Raw genomic sequence first — 21,398 nt, forward strand, 5'->3', positions numbered from 1 at the left:
AGCCCTTAGATCAATTTGAGCAAACTTCATTCACATATGATAGCGAGTTGGAAGTGAATGGAGGGTCAAATGTTGACCAGACGCTGGTTTTGATGTGATCGGACGCTGGCCCAAAGTCCGGTCAGTTCATTTGATCAAGGTGAAGTCATCTAAATACGATCGGAGGCTGAGTGAAATGCCATCAGACGTTGGGTGCCAACATCCGATCAACTCCAGTAAGGTCCCAGAGAGGGAGAATCCTGATCGGACGTGTCCGGTCAGTGCTGACCGGACGCTGGTCAGGTTCTGGCTATTGACCAGACGCTGAGCAATAAAGTGATCAGACGCTAGGTTCCAGCGTCTGGTCAACATCAGTAAGATTCCAGAGGGTAGTTTTTGTGACCGGACGCTGGTCAGAGTTCGGTCACAACTTAATTGCTCGGTGGCGGGGAGAACTGACCAGAGCTTCCCATCACCTTGACCGGAGCGTCCGGTCACCCCATAGAGGCACATAATGATTGTTTTGAATGAGGGGTTATAAATACTTCCTCTATTCACTCAAGGGATGACTTTTGCTCATTCTAACAGCTGAGAAACACCCTTGAGAGTGCCAAAAAGAGCAAGGTCCTAGTGAGGTGATTGAGATTTGAGAATCCAAGAGAGAGACCTCATTAGTGAAAGCAAGAGTAGCAAAGTGTGCATCCACCCTTCTCATTAGGCTTGTCATGGTCAAGTGAGAGTTCGTGCTTGTTACTCTTGGTGATCGCCATCACCTAGACGGTTTGGTGGTGATTGGGAGCTTGGAGATCATCCGATGGAGCTTGTGGATGACCCAACTCAAGTTATGAGCGGTTGTGGGTGATTCATCGTGACGGAGTGTCGAAGAATCAACCCATAGAGAGCACTTGATCCTTGTGCAGATCAAGGGGGAGCTACACCCTTGCTCGGGTGCTCCAATGAGGAATAGTGGGGAGTGGCGACCGTCCGATACCTTAGCAAAACATCGCCGCGTTCCTCCTTCTCTCCTTACTTTAAACATTTACTTTGGGCAATTCAATTCTTGTCTTTACATTCATAGAATTGCCATGCTAGAGTAGGATTGGAACATAGGTTGCTAAACTTTTGTGCGGTAGAACAATAGAAACACTTTCTAGGCATAAGGGGTGAAGTGGGCTAACCGTAGGGTTTAATTATTGCAAAGAATTTTAGAATTATCCCAATTCACCCCCCCCCCCTCTTGGGCATCTTGATCCTTTTAGCTTCGATGCCATGCTCGAAGACGATGAAACCCAACAGCATATCCCTTAGGACCCCAAAAATGCACTTCTCAGGGTTGAGCTTAATGTTGTTTGCTCGGAGTTTTGTGAAGGTCTGCTCTAGGTCGGTTATGACCTATTCAAACTGTTTGGACTTGACCATGATGTCGTCCATGTAGGACTCAACAGTTCGCTCGATGAGGTCCTTGAAACACTTGAGCATACAACACTGGTATGTAGCCCTAGCGTTCTTTAGACCGAACGACATTGTGATGTAGCAGAACGATACGAATGGGGTGATGAAAGATGTCATGAGCTAGTCTGACTCTTTCATCATGATTTGATGGTACCTAGAGTATGCATCAAGGAAGCAAAGGGTTTCGTACCCTGAGGTCGAGTTGACTACTTGGTCTATGCATGGCAAAGGAAATAGCTCTTTTGGACATGCTTTGTTGAGACCCATGTAGTCAACACACATTCTCCGTTTCCCACTCTTCTTTCATACAAGAACAGGATTGGCTAACCACTTGGGGTGGTATACTTCCTTGATGAATCCAGTCGCCAAAAGCTTCATGATCTCCTCGCCGATGGCCCTGTGCTTCTCCTCATTGAAGCGACATAGGCACTGCTTCACCGGCTTGGAGCCTAGCCTAATCTTCAAGGTGTGTTGGGCGACTTCTCTTGGAATGCCTGGCATGTCTAAGGGTCTCCACACAAAGATGTCTCTATTGGCGCGGAGGAAGTCGATGAGCACACTTTCCTATTTAGAGGAAAGCATGGTGCCAATGTGCACCACTTTGTCCTTGGAGCTAGTGGGGTCTATGAGGACCTCCTTGGTGCCCTCCATAGGCTTGAAAGACCCGACTGACCTCTTGGCGTCGGGTGCTTCTTCGATGACCTCCTTCCTGATGGCTGCGAGCTCTTTGGAGGCGATGATTGTCGTGGCATGTTTGCAGCACTCGACCTCATACTCAAAGGTACGCTGGAAGGAGGTGCTGATGGTGATGACCCCGTATGGACCCACCATCTTTAGCTTTAGGTTGGTGTAGTTGGGGACGACCATGAACTTCGCGTAGCATGGACATCCTAGGATGGCATGGTAGGTTCCATGGAACCCAACCACCTCAAAGGTGAGGGTCTCCATCCTATAATTGGATGGATCCCAAAAGGAGACGGGCAGATCGATCTACCCAAGTGGCATGGCCTATTTTCCAGGAATGATGCCGTGGAAAGGCGCCCCAGTCGGCCGGACGTGTGCTCGATCGATGCCCAGGGCGTCGAGCATTTTAGCACACATGATGTTGAGGCCGCTGCATCCATCCATCAATACCTTGGTGAGCCTCTTTGTGCCGATGATCGGGTCGACCACGAGTGGATATCATCCTGACTATGGGACACATTCTGAGTGGTCGGTCCGATCAAAGGTTATGGTGGACTCCGACCATCGAAGGAAGGTAGGCGTGGCTGGCTTGGCCATATAGACCTCACGGCGCGCAAGCTTCTAGCGGCGCTTGGAGTCTAGGTCACCAACCCTCCAAAGATCATGATGCAGCCTTCCAGCGTCAGAAAGCCATTGCCCTTCTTCTCGGTGTCATCTGTGGTTGGCTTGGGGTCCCCCCTATGCTCCCCCTTGTTGGAGCCTCTAGACAAGAACCGCTTCATGAGGCCATAGTCCTTGTCGAGATGCTTAATGGGGAAGGCATGGTTTGGGCATGGCCCTTCGAGTAGCTTCTCGAAGTGGTTCAGGGTACCCTCAGTGGGCTTCTAACCCCCCTTGTAGTCGATAGCAGCCATGAGTGATCCCTCATGCCGCTACTTGTTCTTCTTCTTGCTGGGATGGTTGGAGGCGCCTTCGTTGACGTCCTCATCCTGCTTTGCCTTGCCCTTGAGGCGGTCAAAGATCGCTCCGACCACCTCCTCACCCGAGGCATGACTGGTGGCGATGTCGAGGAGCTCCTTGGTGGTTTGTGGGCCCTTACATCCTGGCTTATGGACCAGGGACTCACAGGTGGTCCCAGATAGGAAGGCTCCTATGACATCGGCATCAGCGACGTTGGGTAGCTTGTTGCACTGCCAGGAGAAGCGTTGGATGTACCCATGAAGTGTCAGATGCACTACCATGAAGGGTTCCCAAGACACACATATATGCCCTAGAAGTTTCCCATAAAGATCTCTTTCAGGTCTGCTCAACTTTGGATTCTGTTGGGTAGAAGGTGTTCCAACCATGTTCGCGCTGAATTGGCTAGGAACAATGGAAGGTTGCTGATAATGAAATCATCATTATCAGCTTCACCGGCTTGGCAAGTAAGTCGATAATCCTCGAGACATAGTTTGAGGTTTGTTTCCCTAGAGTATTTTGGGATATTGGTTGACGGTCGATACCATGGTGGAAAGACAGTGTTGAGGATGTGTTGGCCGAAGGCCTATGGTCCTGGCAAGTCGGGGCTCGGGCTTTGGTCCTCGCCGTTGTCATAGCGTCTGCCATGATGTGGGTGGTAGTCATGACTAGCCTCCTCCCTCGCATTGCCATGATTATGTCTGTGGGCATCGAGGGTGTCACGCACATCATGGTGATGGCCGAGATGCTCATGCACCGGGACCGCATTGTGTGGTCTATCGCCTTGCGGTGCCTAGTGGACTGACACATCCTTGTCTAGTCGCTTTGAGGGCGTGCACTAGCTGGCGTTGAGCTCACATCATTGGGATAGCGAGCTCTCATCCTACTGCGCCGCCGCATGCTCGAGTAGCGTGCAAATCTCACGATGGGCCCGACGATCCTCAGGCGTCGCAGGCCCTGGAAGCCCCCAAAGCAAGGGCGCTGTAGCAGCGATGTTCTAGCTCGCTCGAGTGAAGTGTTGGAGGGCTTCATCGTCCTCGATGATCCTCTAGTTCATGTTACAGGCCATGGCGTGCGCACGCCCACTGTCTCCATGGCGCTCAATCTCTCGCTCGAGCTCCACGCGTTCCTGCTCAAACTAGAGTTGCGCTTTCTTGAGCTCTTGGTGCTGGGCCTTTAGCTACTCCACCCATAGGCGAGGTGGGGCCCCTGCATCCCCCTCGACCTCATCATTGAGGACATTCGTTGGGGTAGCCTCTTCCTCGCGGATGCTTTTGACATGTCCCTCAAGGGTACCTGCCATGAAATATTCATGAGAGGGGTGATGACTCCCCTTGCTAGAGTCAAAGGTGGAGGGCGACTCCATTTCTCCCGCGAGAAGGCCGTGGAAAAACTCGGTGACATATTCGGTCATCCCCATGAACTCGTCGTTCATAGGGGATAGAGGCATGCGTTGTGCCACCAGGTGGCCAACAGTCTCTGTGGCATTGTGGAGACTGAATAGGAGTGCCATCAGGGTGCTCTGAATGAGGTATTCCAGAGAGAGCGGCTCTCCCCCAGCAAGCTATGCCATGACATTGGCGAACTAGATGGTGAGGTAGCGCAGGTCCTCCCTAGATGGTTGGGGTCATAGGAAGGGGCTGAGTTGGTGCTCTAACCTCCCATAGTCGAAGCCAAGGAGCTTGTCACTCCTAGGAGCATGGGCCTCTGATGTGTGCAGCCATAGCTCCTTAAGTGCCTCGGTGATCACGTCGAGGCCGGTAGAGTGGAGAGGTTGGATGATGATGGGAGCCCGTACCAACTCTACCTCCGTCGTGACGATGAAGTCCTAGTTCCTGAAGCGCACGTGTGCACCTGGGACCTGGTTGACATTGTGACTAGCCATTCAAGGCCTGATGTGGATGTCAAGATGTGCAAAAGCCCCCTACCTAGCGCACCAACTATCGGTGTTTCGAGCTACCACCGATGAGTAAATTTCTAATATTGCGCATTTGGCTTAGATGGTGTGCTTAGAGGACACGAGGTTTATACTAGTTCGGGCAAAATATCCCTACATCTAGTTCATCACTACTGCTCGTGTTACTAGCACCAAAAGTTTGTAGTAGGGGTTACAAACGGATGAGAGAGGGATAGGTCCCAAGTCTTTGGTGGAAAGAATGAATGGATGTTGAGAGCTCGGTCGCTGCTCAGCCGTGTGCTTGTGTCATGTTCTGATCGGTTCTAGGGTTCGATGGGTTGGTGATCAGATCTGGCTTGAATCGGTCCCCTTCATGGGATGCCCTGCTTTCCCATTTATAAGCCAAGGGAAAGCATGGGTTATAGTGGAGGGAAAGAGAAGAACGAGAGAGAGCCAAAGGCCTTAAGGATCACTGGGTCCTTCTTCTCCTTCATGTGGATCCCGCCGACCCTGTAGATGTCAACAGGGACAGTGCCCCATTGTGGCCCTATCCATCACTAGTGCCATGTGTAGGCATCGTCTACCGGTCATGGTGCTCCACTTCGTCCTAGTGGACATCATGGTGAACTGACGCGCCTGTTAGTGTTCATACAGGGGTTAAGCAGAACATCACCAGTACGCCCGATGCTGTTCCCAATGTGAATCCTCAGGTTTGACCCGTCATGGCTACGGGTTACATCGAGGTGTGCCCATCCTTCCTTGGTGTTAGAGTTTTGACCTAGGCCCATATGACTAGACTTAGAGTGGTTGGTGGTGGTATGGGACCCATCGGGCGAGATGGAGTTCGCACCTAAGGGGTCAGGCGAGGCGGAGCCTGTGACCTCAAGGTCGGTGAGGTGGAGCCCACGACCTCGGTGTTGGGTGAGGCGAAGCCTATCCCTAGAGGTCAGGCGAGGCGGAGCCCATGACCTTGAGGTCAGGCGAGGTCGAGCCTGTGGCCTCAAGGTCAAGCGAGGTAGAGCCCACGGCCTTGGGGTTGGGCAAGGTGAAGCCTATGGCCTCAGTGTCGGGTGAGGCGGAGATTAGGCGAGGCGCAGCCTACGGTCTTAGGGTCAGGTGAGGCAGAGCCTGTGGCCTCGGTGTTGGGTGAGGTGGAGCCCACAACCTTGGGGTTGGGTAAGGCGGAGCCCAAGGGCTTGGGGTCTAGTGAGGCGGAGCCAGCCCCCAGAGGTCGGGTGAGGTAGAGCCTATGGCCTCGGTGTCGGGGGAGGCGGAGTCCACCCCCAGAGGTTGGGCAAGGCGGAGCCCACTACCTCAGTGTCAGGCAAGGCGGGGCCTACCCCTAGAGGCTTCCTAGAGGTCGGTCGAGGCAGAGCCAGCGCACCTAGGGGCCAGTTGGAGCCATAGTCGCGCTCTTGACTGCTCGGATGAATTAATGTTGTTGACCACTAGCCCTTCCTCTTCAGGTACCCTAGTATTGGTCCTCGACAATTCTAGTTTATGATGAGTGGGGCTAGAGAAGCTCATGGTATATTCTAGTTTACAATGGGTGGGGCTAGATGGCTATGGGCAAAAGCCTCGCCTCGTATGTGGTTGGATGTATAGCGGCGACGCCTTTGGTCACCTAGGGCATAATCATGGTGTGTCTGCCACACATTGTGGGACGCTCCTAGTGAAACCTTTGTTTAGGAAACATGTGTGAATGATGACGGTGGCCCATTTGTGTCATTTCCTTCCTAGAGGCATTGCTTTGGAGGACTTGCATTGCCCTTGGGGCTACTGGCTCAAGTTTTGGCCATGTTTTTTGATGAGTTATTCGCCTCATTGTAGTTTCTCTATGTCCATGGTATACATCGTGTTGTGCCTTTTGTCGAGCGTGCTATGGTGAAATCAGAGTTCCTATGATTGTGAGGGTGGTGCTGAGATCAGCAACAACAACACCCAACGAGCTCGTTCGTGGTGGTGTCTATGGCTCTTGTGTGCATTGGTGCAATGTCCTTGATGAGGAATTGAAGTCCACCCTAGGATGTTGGAGCTATTGATTGCTTTTGTGGATTACTTGGCAACTATGACTTGTGTGAGGCTCCATAGTATGTATGTCTAGCTTGGCTTGTGGTGTCATTGTATGGGTTAATTTGTTGTGAAGCCTTGGCCTTCTTGGGGCTTCTTCATGTTCATAGTAGATGTGTCTAGGGAGGGCATGTTGTGATGAAGTCAGAGCTCCTACATCATGGTGACTTAGCTAGGCAACACTATCCTACTCTCTTTAGGTGACAACTGCGGTTCCTATGCACTTGGTGTGTATGTCGATGTTGGGAGGAGTGACATTAGAGCGGTAGATGAGATCTGCTATAGGATGTCGGAGCTGCTCTCACTTTTGTGTTGAGCGGGAAATGATGGCTTATGTTGGGCTATGATGTTGTGTACATATCACATCTTATCATGTTGTTTTGTGGCACCGGTTTCCTTCATTTAATTAGTGATTGTATTGTATGGATTTGAAAGATAGTAAATGATTCTATATTCTTGTCTTATATTGTTACTAAGGGTCTGTTTTGATCTAGGGGCTAACAGTTAACCCCTATTTTTGGATGTCAAATAGGAGGGCTAAATATGAACTAATTTTAGGCTAGTAAGAGCTAATAGGGCTAATTGGTTGTAGCACCCAGTTTTAAGAACAAAACCAGATATGCACCATATGTGAGCCTAGGAAGTCAAATCTCACATATAGCTACAAATACAGGTAATATCAAAAGACAATGCTTAAATACATGGCGTATTAGTATAAAGATTATAACCTCAGAGTATAGATGGCGGAAAGATGACTCCGATCTTCAGGTGAAGACTCCAAATCCATAGGGACAACTGACTGGTTGATCATAAGCCTAACTCCTCCAGACTAGCAATCTGGTACCCATCTGGGATTTTTATCCAAATAATTGAAAAATAAAACAAGCATAAGTACATGTCGTACTCAATAAATATAACATGGGGTTCATAAGGCTCAAAAGGCTGACACTGGTTCACAGCGATTAGCTTTTAATAAGTCATGATTTTAGCAATTGAGTAGCAACAAGTTCATCACAAGCCCATAAACACATGATCTGGTAAACATGAGTAATGAATAGCATAAACAGTAATCATTAATGAGCATATTCATCATCTGTATCATCCGTGTTCATCATCATTAACCAATAGTGATCATCTATTCCATAAGGGTTCCAAGGCCGCTCGTGACCGTGAGCACGACTGATATACCATTTTTACACTCTACAGAGGTTGTACACTTTCACTGTGAGTCGTGATTTACCCTTTTGCCCAAGGCGGCCAACCTCTTGACCCAATACCAAGAAAGGTCGGCCAGGTTCACTATGAAGCCTTTCAAAGGTTCGTCTAATAAGTTTCGTTCGCTAGGTTTCTGTGGCCTACGAATGTAGGGCTCCCCTTCCGACAGGCACAATGATGCGCAGCCTATACACTGACGGACAGAGGCCACACTATATCCAACCCGGAACACACCCCTCTTGTGCCATAAAGGTAACCTCTAACAAGCTAGAAAAGGTCCTCATACTGAGCTAAAGCCAGAGCCATATAGCCCTCATAGCTGTATTGTAAGTCCCGGATGATGACTTATAGATAAGTCCTTAGGGAGAGGAATTTAGAGCACCATAAAATAACCCAATGCTCTAGCCCCCTTGTTCCATGTTTCTAAAAAGCATCTTTTAGTGTTTATTGCATATACCAATAGTTAAGTTACAAGATCATGGTTGTTGTTGAGCACTAGCAAAGCTACCCAATGCAATACCCAATAGGAATCAAGGTACAAATACAAAAGACTAGGATATCCTTAGTGGTAGTCAAGGTAGACACATGCAGCATAAATTAAATGATTAAAGGTGTATAGGACAATAAGGATGATCCCATGCTATACTTGCCTTAAACACCGATCTTTCGGTAAGCTTTAATCATCAACGTTCTTCTTCTTTTTCTTCTTGATCACCACGTATATCTCATCGACTGGACGAAATCATAAAGCACCACACAAGCATCCATACAATCATACACAAAGCAAACATTGGATCTAAATTAGAACAGTACACCAAACATAAAATCAGGATGAAAAGTTTGTAAAATGAATCTACGTCTCACTACGAACACACAGACGCGAAAAGCACGCTAATCGGAGCTACGGTGAAAAAGATACATCTACCGAAAGATTTGCTCGTAGGAGAAAATATAAAACTATTAGCTTTAGGTGTTTTAATTATTTAAAAACATGTATAAGATATTTATGGAGATTATAATTTAAGTCCAATTTAGATTTGAATTATAAATCTAAAGTGAAACGAATCATATTTTATTTATAAAATCCAGTTACATAATTGTTAATCAAGATATGATTTAAACCATGAAATTTTAGAAATAGTAACATGATAAACACTGTTACTAACACTCAGATTTCATTGCCATCAATCTAACGCAACTTGAATGGCTCAAAACAGAGTTGAAACGTAGAAGATATGAAATAAACAAGATTTCTTTTAATCGAATAATAGATTAAATCTAATCACGAATTTTAAAAGTTAAAAACATACCAAACAGTAGTATGAACATGTATATTATGAAATTACGAACCTAACGCAAGTTGAACAGATCCAATCGGAGTTTAAACGGAGAAGTTACGGCGTAAACAAATCTAGTGGCAAAACTGTAAATAGCTGAAAACGTATTTTTGAAGTCAATTAAACGAAATACGCTTTTAAAAGAAGAAAACAGAAGCTATGGAATACGCAAAGGACGGCGGGTTCTATTTTTGAAAAAACAAGGGGCTCTTTAGCAAAATCTCCATGTGAAGGGGTATCGGCCATCTGGGGCCATCCGATTAGAAACTGGTGGCCACGATTGGATCGGTGGGGAAGAGAGAGAGAGAGAGAGAGCTGGACGCCGGTGATGACAGGGACGGCGGCGGCGCCATGGCTAGGTGAGTACGGCCACATTGGAGTTCACGAAAAAGGTCCTATGGGCCATGGTTATCAATGGAAAAGGTACGGGGTGAGAGAGGAGGTTGATGCGAACTCGTTCGGATGATTTACCTCGATGTGGAGGGCAGCACAGTGCTCGGCGACATCAAGCTCCTTCGGTGGGATCCGAGCAATGGCACTAGGCTAGCTCGGGGCGAGAGCAGAGCGAGATAGGGCGTGGGGTAGGTAGCGGCGGGCACGGGCATCCGATATTTAAGGGACCGGAGCCTTGGGAGGCACGGCAAGCGGAGGGAGCCATGGGAGGGGCGGACACGACCGGCGACGGTGGAGTCCGCATCGGTCACGAGGTAGGAGGCGGGGCTGACAGGTCGGGCCCACCCGTCGGTGAGACCAGGTGGGGAATGGCGTGGTGTAGCTACTGTGGGCTTGGCCGGCCCACGAGCGGAGAGGGGCAAGAGACGCTGGGCCGCGGGAAAGAAAAGCTGTCCTGCGCGCAACTGGGCTGCGGGAACAGAGAAAAGGCTGGGCTAGCTTGGTGCCTGGGCTAAAAAAGAGAGAGGGAGGATGAGTTTTCCTTTTCCATTTCTTTTTCCTATTTCATTTTCAAAACCAAATTCAAGTATGACCCAAAGTCAAATTCAAATGGGGTTTCAAACACACTTTTCAATTCAATTAGGATTGAGAAATTTTGGTAAGTTTCCCAAGAATAAATTCTACACCTTTTTAAATTCTTTTATTTTAAAATTTTCTTTTCTTTTACTCAAAGCCATTTTTAATTTCTTTCCAAATCAATTCAAACCATTTTGAATCAAAACCGCTCAATCAAATACTTCGAATGCAAGGGCATGTATGCACAAACATGTTTCTAAACCTTATATTAAATTTTAATTTCATGAAATTTTTTATTTCCTATGTTTTAATGAACACAAAATTCCAAATTTAATCATTTTAGCTCTATTTCCAAAAATTCAAAATTTAGGGTGTTACAATTCTACCCCCCTTAAGATGAATCTCGTCCTCGAGATTCGAACGATGTCGACTAGGAGATAGAGATACTTCATCTTTAGATTCTTCTTTACTTCCTCGTGAAGTTCCATCGTCTTGATAAGGATTCCACTTTTCTTTGCATACCTGTTAATCTTACTCCAAGTAACTTGCCAAATTGATTCCAAGATTCTGACAGATACCTTGAACAATTCTCAGGTAACTCCAATCACTAGGTCACCTTTCCTTTTTAGTCCGTAATATCAATTTTCTTTCTTAAAATATCCACCTTCCAATGAAGCCAGATGAATCTCTTGGTCAGAAGGAATTCTACCACCAATCCTCAAAATATTAATGGTTTCGGTCAATTTGCTCAAACTTAGAATACAATTCTTAATCCTCGGTGTCACCTGAACCTTCTTAGCGTGACTCTCCATTGCTAAGGGCATCGGCCATGACTTTTTCTTCTCCAAGTGATAGCACTTTTCCAGGTCATAATCAATTTTATTCCAACGAGGATATCACAAGTTCAAGACCAACTTGGTGAAGATGTCCTGTAGATTCTTGTGATCCACCTAGATGACACTTTTACTTCCAATAAGACAGTACTTTCATGCTCCACAATGGATAACTCCAGATGCATGTTAGGTAGTTTAACTCACGCTTCCTTAATTGAATTAATGAACAAGCCACTACCTTTCTTTCTTGCATAAGGACACATCCCACACCTTGACAAGGTGCATCATTGTAGATATGAAACTCTTGTCTAGATCTGGCAAAGCTAATACATGGGTTTTACTTCAACCTCTTTTTGGACTCCATCAACACTTAGCTGAGGTTTCTTGATCCAAACTAACTTGAAAACTTCTCCGGTAGCTCTATCTAAATCTTGATGATCTTGGTTAAACCTTCCTTGAACCTTTAATCAAAACTCATTGAGACTCTGAGTTTCACATCCTTGGGTATTCCGCTGCGCAAACTAGAACGTATGACACTTCATCTTGCAAATTCTGTAACTTGGCTACCCCCCTTAAGAAAAGATAAACTAGGGGTCACCAAAGTATAGCTTGCACCTCCTTCTAGATGAGCTAACTAGTATCAAGATGTTCTGACATCCCAACGATACTCTTGTGTATGGGTAAGAACAAGAAATCTGAAATTCCTCGCGAGCAGAAAAACAGCAGCACAGTAAAATAACTGTAACTCTCATTCTATTAATCTAATGAAGTTATAGGTTATACCGTTGGAAAGCTTATAAAATTCTCCACAACTTCCTTATAGAACACTTTTCCAAATTCTGCAGTTAACTTGGTCAAAAACAGTGCACAACAGAAACTATTCTAGGTTCCAAACAGCACAGATGCATCGCATTGTGATTTTTGTATCTCCATAACCAAAATAGATATGAGGTTGATTCTTGTGCTCAGAGAAAGATATTGAAGTCTACTATTGTCCAAAATTTTCTCATGATTTTTGGGTCGTCTAAAATCAGAGATATAACCCGAAGAGTGCAGGCTGCTCCGAAAAGATAGGATAGAGAGAACACAAGAAAACCGTACCCCAACTATTTGTTTCACTAATCCTTATACCTTAGGCCTATAAACTAAATGAAATTGTGGGAATACCCAACAAGATCATTGCAATCATTACATAGATGCAAAATAATTATAAGCATAATGACAATTCAACAAGCAATAAAGGTGCACAATTCAATCATTGACTCAACTTGCGTTACTATCGTTTTTATTACATAAAGGGTACACACTCCTATTCTTTAACTAAGGATCTTGGGTAGTCTAGCATGACTTCCTCATTCGTCACTCTTACCGAATGCTTCTTTCGGGTTGGGTATCACTGCCCTTTTCTGGGAGCAACTTTGTAGTGATCTGACTCTGGCCACTTCCTTGGTACAATTGTTGATTCTTCCATGGGTAAAATTTAGCATAATGTCCTTCTTGTTGGCAATGATAACACATGATCTTAGCCGTATCTTTTGTGGTGCAAGATTCCTCAAAATTGTTGCTAGGTGCGTTGCCAGCTTGCTGACTCCGAAGGTTCATCTTTGTTAGACTTGATCGCTTTTTAGCTCGTTTGATCTTTTAGGGTTGAAACTCCTTGTAGGTGATCGTCCACCCATCTATGCATACCTCCGGTGGAAAGAGTGGAGTAGTCTTAGCTTGAGAAACTTCTGACTCTTTACAGTCTGAGTTGATCTGACTAGGGATTGGACCTGGATGTGACAATGTAGTAGAACTCAAATGTTGATTGTTTCCCAATTCTAGCTCTGGAGAGACTTCCTTTCTCTTCTTATCCACATTGTCCTCAGGTACAAGCTGAATACCTTCATACTCAATTCTTTCTCCTAATGGTGTTGTTAGAAGAACCAAACATTGGGCACGCTTAATCACTCCTTTACAGGCAGACAACCATCCCTGTCCTAAGATAACATCAATTTTCATTGACTCCAAAACGATAAGGTTTGCCATGAAGTTCACCCCCTTTATGTCAAGGCTAACTTTTGGGCATATGTGGTTCGCCTTCACTTCACCTCCTAGAGAGTTAATCATTACTGGTTTCCTTATCAAAAGCATAGTTATCTTATGGTCTTCTACATATTGGCTAGAGATAACTGAATGTGAAGCTCTAGGATCAAACATCACTATGGCGGGAGCTGAGTTTACTAGAATAAAACCATACACAACCTCCTTAGCTCCATGAGTAGTAGTCATATCCACATTATTCAATCTTCCTTGGATGTAGTTTCTCTTTACTTTACTTCCTTGCTCCTATTTCTTCTTGTCGAAGGCAGTTAAGGACAACGTAGCTTGATCCCCCTGACCTTTGATACCAGCGGTCTCCTTATTATGACCCATCTATATAGATGAAGAGAGAAGGTTCAGAATAGAGGCAAGGTTTTCATAACATAATAGAGGCTGAAGTGAGCATACCCTTTTAGAAAATAACAAGGTTGGAAGGAAAACAAGAAGTAAGCAAAGATAAAAGAATGCTAAAATGTCCAGTTCTATCTAGGCTTGCGTCCTGCAGTCAGTATTGCTCTGATACCACTTTGTAGCACCCGATTTTAAGAACAAAACCAGATACGCACCATATGTGAGCCTAGGAAGTCAAATATCACATATAGCTACAAATAAAGGTAATATCAAAAGACAATGCTTAAATACATAGCGTATTAGTATAAAGATTATAACCTCAGAGTATAGACGGCGGAAAGACGACTTCGATCTTTAGGTGAAGACTCCAAATCCATAGGGACAACTGACTAGTTGATCACAAGCCTAACTCCTCCAGACTAGCAATCTGGTACCCATCCAGGATTTTTATCCAAATAATTGAAAAATAAAACAAGCATAAGTACATATCATGCTCAACAAATATAACATGGGGTTCATAAGGCTCAAAAGGCTGATACTAGTTCACTGCGATTAGCTTTTAATGAGTCATGATTTTAGCAATTGAGTAGCAACAAGTTCATCACAAGCCCATAAACACATGATCAGGTAAACATGAGTAATGAATAGCATAAACAGTAATCATTAATGAGCATATTCATCATCAGTATCATCCGTGTTCATCATCATTAACCATTAGTGATCATCTATTCCGTAAGGGTTCCAAGGCCGCTCGTGACCGTGAGCACGGCTAATATACCATTTTTACACTCTGCAGAGGTTGTACACTTTCACTGTGAGTCGTGATTTATCCTTTCACCCGAGGCAGCCAACCTCTTGACCCACTACCAAGGAAGGTCGACAGGGTTCACTATGAAGCCTTTCAAAGGTTCGTCTAACAAGTTAGGGCCGCTAGGTTTCTGTGGCCTAAAAATGTAGGGCTCCCCTTCCGACAGGCACAATGACGTGCAGCCTATACACTGATGGACAGAGGCCGCACTATATTCAACCCGGAACACACCCCTCTTGCGCCATAAAGGTAACCTCTAACAAGCTAGAAAAGGTCCTCATACTGAGCTAAAGCCAGAGCCATATAGCCCTCACAGCTGTACTGTAAGTCCCGGATGATGACTTACAGATAAGTCCTTAGGGAGAAAAATCTAGAGCACCATAAAATAACCCAATGCTCTAGCCCCCTTGTTCCATGTTGCTAAAAAGCATCTTTTAGTGTTTATTGCATATACTATTAGTCAAGTTACAAGATCATGGTTGTTGTTGAGCACTAGGAAAGCTACCCAATGCAATACCCAATAGGAATCAAGGTACAAATACAAAAGACTAGGATATCCTTAATGGTAGTCAAGGTAGACACATGCAGCATGAATTAAATGATTAAAGGTGTATAGGACAACAAGGATGATCCCATGCTATACTTGCCTTAAACATCGATCTTTCGGTGAGCTTTAATCTTCAACGTTCTTCTTCTTTTTCTTCTTGATCACCACGTATATCTCATCGACTGGATGAAATCATAAAGCACCACACAAGCATCCATACAATCATACACAAAGCAAACATTTGATCTAAATTAGAACAGTACCCCAAACATAAAATCAAGATGAAAAGTTTGTAAAACGAATCTACGTCTCACTACGAACACACAGACACAAAAAGCACGCTAATCGGAGCTACGGTGAAAAAGATACATCTACCAAAAGATTTGCTCGTAGGAGAAAATATAAAACTATTAGCTTTAGGTTTTTTAATTATATAAAAACATGTATAAGATATTTATAGACATTATAATTTAAGTCCAATTTAGATTTGAATTATAAATCTAAAGTGAAACGAATCATATTTTATTTATAAAATCCAGTTACATAATTGTTAATCAAGATATGATTTAAACCATAAAATTTCAGAAATAGTAACATGATAAATACTGTTACTAACACGCAGATTTCATTGCCATCAATCTAACGCAACTTGAATGGCTCAAAACAGAGTTGAAACGTAGAAGATATGAAATAAACAAGATTTCTTTTAATCGAATAATAGATTAAATCTAATCATGAATTTTAAAAGTTAAAAACATATCGAACAGTAGTATGAACACATAGATTATGAAATTATGAACCTAACGCAAGTTGAACGGATCAAATCGGAGTTAAAACGGAGAAGTTACGGCCTAAACAAATCTAGTGGCAAAACTGTAAATAGCTGAAAATGTATTTTTGAAGTCAATTAAACGAAATACGCTTTTAAAAGAAGAAAACAGAAGCTATGGAATACGCAAAGGATGGCGGGTTCTATTTTTGAAAAAATGAGGGGCTCTTTAGCTAAACCTCCATGCGAAGGGGTATCGGCCATCTGGGGCCATCCGATTAGAAACTGGTGGCCACGATTGGATCGACGGGGAAGAGAGAGAGAGCTGGACGCCGACGATGACAGGGACGGCGGTGGCGCCATGGCCGGGTGAGTACGGCCTCATCGGAGTTCACGAAACAGGTCCTACATGCCACGGTTATCAATGGAAATGGTATGGGGTGAGAGAGGAGGTTGATGCGAACTCGTTCGGATGATTTACCTCGGCGTGGAGGGCAGCACAGCACTCGGCGACATCAAGCTCCTTCGGTGGGATCTGAGCGACGGCGCTAGGCTAGCTCGGGGCGAGAGCAGAGCGAGATAGGGCATGGGGTAGGTAGCGGCGGGCACGTCATCCGGTATTTTAGGGACCGAAGCCTTGGGAGGCACGGCAAGCAGAGGGAGCCGTGGGAGGGGCAGACACAGCCGGTGACGGTGGAGTCCGCATCGGTCATGAGGTAGGAGGCGGGGCTGACAGGTCGGGCCCACCCGTCGATGAGACCAGGCGGGGAACGGTGCGGTGTAGCTACTGCCGGCTTGGCCGGCCCACGAGCGGAGAGGGGCAAGAGACGTTGGGCCGCGGGAAAGAAAAGCTGGCCTGCGCGCGACTGGGCTGCGGGAACAGAGAAAAGGCTGGGCTGGCTTGGTGCCTGGGCTAAAAAAGAGAGAGGGAGGATGAGTTTTCCTTTTCCATTTCTTTTTCCTATTTCATTTTCAAAACCAAATTCAAGTATGACCCAAAGTCAAATTCAAATGGGGTTTCAAACACACTTTTCAATTCAATCAGGATTGAGAAATTTTGGTAAGTTTTCCAAGAATAAATCCTACACCTTTTTAAATTCTTTTATTTTAAAATTTTCTTTTCTTTTACTCAAAGCCATTTTTAATTTCTTTCCAAATCAATTCAAACCATTTTGAATTAAAACCGCTCAATCAAATACTTCGAATGCAAGGGCATGTATGCACAAACATGTTTCTAAACCTTATATTAAATTTTAATTTCATGAAAAATTTTATTTCCTATGTTTTAATGAACACAAAATTCCAAATTTAATCATTTTAGCTCTATTTCCAAAAATTCAAAATTTAGGGTGTTACATTGGTGGTTAAAACTCATTTTCTCTTATTAGCCCATGATTAACCTATGTTTAATCTATTATCATAAGACGGGCCAATTTTCATTGGAGATCATAGAACCTCCATGTCATTTACATAAGATGAAACTTCCAAGAAAAATATGGATATACTAAATATACTCTAAAGAAAAAAGAAAACATTAATCCTGAAATTGGTGGACATTAATTGAACATCATCAGCAAACATAGTCATTATATCTAACATATCTAATTACCCTCATTAGCATTATGAAAAAAACTAACACTATCCCATACTTTTAAATTACTCATATTTGTCACTATAAAAGAAACTAACCAAAGGAAACTAGATATCTACTTCTAAATTACCAATAACAAACAAAATCAACCCAAAGTCACCACGATCACATGATATATAATGAATATCATAATCGTGGAACACACAAGAAAAGCAAATTTTCCAAGACTTTGATTTGGTATAGAAATATAGTAATGACATATGATCAATAATATATGCACATGTGTCACCTTTAAACCATGAATCATAGCTATATTAAATTTACAAAAAAAAATTATCTATATGTACCTTACTATATATATATTTATCCTGCACTATAAAAGAAAGTTTTTGTGGGGCTACTCAACCCTTCTAATCTCCATTCTAAAAAAAACTTCTAATCTCCGTGCATTCCTAAGATGCCCACGCTAGGCAGACAGGGTCCTCTCAATCAAAGTGTCTATAATAAAAGAAGAAGGGAATAAAAGGCAAGATAAAATAAGGAAACACCTCAATCAAGTAATCAAATAAATCGAGTAAAATGGAAGGAAATACACAATCAATTGCATAATAGAAAGGAAAAAAATATAGACAATCATGTACTAATAATAAGTAAAACACCTGACACGTTAACCAAGCGGGTGGTTGAAGTTAAGTAAAGATAAAAAATAAAAAATGTTTGTTTTCTTTAACGACATGTATTTGGTGTGTCTAAGTATATTCAACTAATGACTTCAATGGTTTATTTCTTTCCATTGTAAATTTAAATGTCGTGGTTGAAAAATTTATTGGCTGTTGTTTATGTTGCTGTAGCAACTGGTTTTAAGAACAAAACTATATACACACCATAAATGAGCCCAGGAAGTCAAATTACATATATGGCTACGAATAGAGGTAATATCAATAGACAATGCTTAATATATAATGTACTTAATACAAAGAATATAATCTTAGATAGTAGACAACGGAAAGACACTCCGTCTTTTAGGCAAAAGCTCCAAATTCACAGGGACAACTGACTAGTTGATCACAAGCCTAACTTCTCTTGACTCTAGCAATCTAGTACCCATCCGGAATTTTTCAAAGAATTAAAAAGTAAAGCAAGCATAGGTACATGTCGTACTCAGCAATATAACATGCGGTTCATGAGGCTCAAAAGGTTGACACTGGTTTACTACGATTAGCTTTTAGTATGTCACAATTTTAGCAATTGAGTAGCAACAAGTTTAACATAAGCCCCAAATAACCATATGATCATGTAAACAAGATTAATATATAGCAAAAACAATAATCATCTGTATCATCAGTATCATTAGTGTTCATCATCTATTCAGTAAGGAGCCCAGGATGCTCGTGACCGTGAGCACGACTGATATACCAGTTTTACACTCTGTAGAGGTTGTACACTTTCACCATGAGCTATGATTTACCCTTTCGCCCGAGGTGGCCAACCTCTTGACCCACTTTCAAGGAAGATCGGCAGGGTTTACTATGAAGCCTTTCAATGGTTCGTCTAATAAGTGTAGCCCGCTAAGGATTCCCCATCAACTAGTAAGATTTCTCCCACAAGGTGTGACTAACAAAAAGACAAAGAAACCAAATTGCACTCCCTTGGCAGGCCACGGGATCAAACCAATTGGAGCCCCTCTTGTGCCTTTCGGTAAGCTACTACGAGCTAGAAAAAGGTCCTCATACTTGACTAAAGCCAGAACCATGTAGCACTCATGGTTGTACTGTAAGTCCTGAGGGAATCCACTTATAGATAAGTCCTTAGGGAGAGAAACTAGAGCACCATAAAAACCCAATGCTCTAGCCCTCTTAAGCCAAGTTGCTAAAGAACATATTTTAACATTTATTGCATATACCATTAGTCAAGTTACATATCATGGTTATTTAATTGAGCGCTAGCATAAATACTACCCAATGCATAATCCCATGGTGTCAAGGTACAAGGTATAAAAGCTTGGATATCCTTATAGGAATCAAGGTAGACACATGCATATGAATTAAGTGACATTAGAGTGAATAGGTAACAAGGATGATCCAATGCTATACTTGCCTTAAAAATTTAGATCCTCAACTGGTCCATAGCCTTCAAAGAACTTTCTTCTTGATCATCAACTTTTTCTAGATCATCAGCGCAAAACTCACTGACTAGATTTGATCATAGAACACCATACAAGCATCCATTCTATCACACACGAAGCAAACAATAGAACTAAATTAGAATAGTACACCAAATATATTAAACAACAAGTAAAAATATTCTATACGTTGCTACGAACACATGAGCACGCTAATCGGAGCTACAGTTCGAAAGAAACGACGACTGAAAAGATTACTGTATAGGAGAATAAAGAACTACTAGCTACATTTATTTTAACTATATAAAAGCATGTATAAGACATTTCAAAGAAATATCCATTTAAAATTAAGTCAAATTATATTTGAAATTAGAAAACTAAAGTAAATTTAATCATATTTTATTTATATATTTGTTGCGTATTCATTATTCAAGTTAGCAGTTAAACCATGAAATTTGAGAGCTAGCGATATATTAAACATTTTTACTAATGCGTAGATCTTGTTATTATGAATCTAACGCAACTTGGATGAGTAAAAATGGAATTAAAACCAAGAAACAACGGAGATCGATCGCTGATTATAGGTGGTGTATTTCTATAGTATTTCTGGATTGTTTTTCTAAAAGAAAATGGCCATAATGTGTGTGACGTGATGGATGATGACGTCGTCAAGCTAGCTGAGCAAAACTGGGCACGCACGGCCGGGCTGCTCTGCTAACTCCGCTCGCTCGCGCGGTGTCACGCGTTTGCGTGATTGCGTGCGCGCCGGGAGGCGGGATGCAGGGCTGGCATGCTCGTTCAGTAGACTTGGGTCCTGGCGCAGGTGGCGGCGCCATGGACGGGAGCTCGGCTCCTCTCTGAGTTCGGTGAAAACAATATAGAAGCCTCGGATTTCTATGGGAAGAGCACTTGAAGATGGATAGGAGGACGACAATCTCACCACGGCACTTTGCACGGACGGACACGGAGCGGATGCGACGCAGGGTTGGCGGGGCAGACGGTGACTCCCTGCAACCAATCAACCATCGGTGGCGGCGTCAGATAGTCAGAGAGCGAAAGAGAGCAAGAAGACAGACCCTGCAGTTCCGTAACCTTGGTGCCGGGCTCGTCGGGCTCCTGACTCTCTGATCTCGGCGGCATCCAAACACGGCGCCGGGACGGAACTAGGGCAAGGTGGCGGCGCGGATAGGGGAAACGGATGCGCTAAGGGGTCCACAGGTTCTTATAGGGTGCTAGGCATGCGGATCACGCAGAAAATCCCGTAGGACTCAGGAAGTCGGGATGTGGCGAAGGTTTCCTCGATGGAGTCCACTTCCACCATGGTTCGAGGAAGGAGATGACGGTGCGGCTGACGGTTGGGCCCGGACTGTCGGCGGGATGGGGTGCGGGGCTGATCCGGCAGTGAGACACAGGGAGAAGGAATGGGGGCGCGGGCTTTCCAAGCCGTTCGGGCCTCAACAATAACACCCAAAATACAAGTCTCATTCAACATTTGGGTAGCATTATAGTCAAAGAGTTCAATACCCATTCGACATCCTCTCCAACAACAGGATCCAAAAGAGAATCATTTCTGCAAATGAGTTTTTAGGAGAGAAGATACTCATATTAGAGTTGTGCCTCTCAGACAACCCAAAATATGTCTCTCATATAGGTACTCTGTTGGGGGTTGGTTTTGGGTCTCCTGCTACCCATTTTAGGTTTAGGTGCCCATATGAGTCACCTATTGAAGACAGTC

The sequence above is a fragment of the Miscanthus floridulus genome, chromosome 2 (assembly GCF_019320115.1).
Source record: "Miscanthus floridulus cultivar M001 chromosome 2, ASM1932011v1, whole genome shotgun sequence".
Lineage (NCBI taxonomy): Eukaryota > Viridiplantae > Streptophyta > Magnoliopsida > Poales > Poaceae > Miscanthus > Miscanthus floridulus.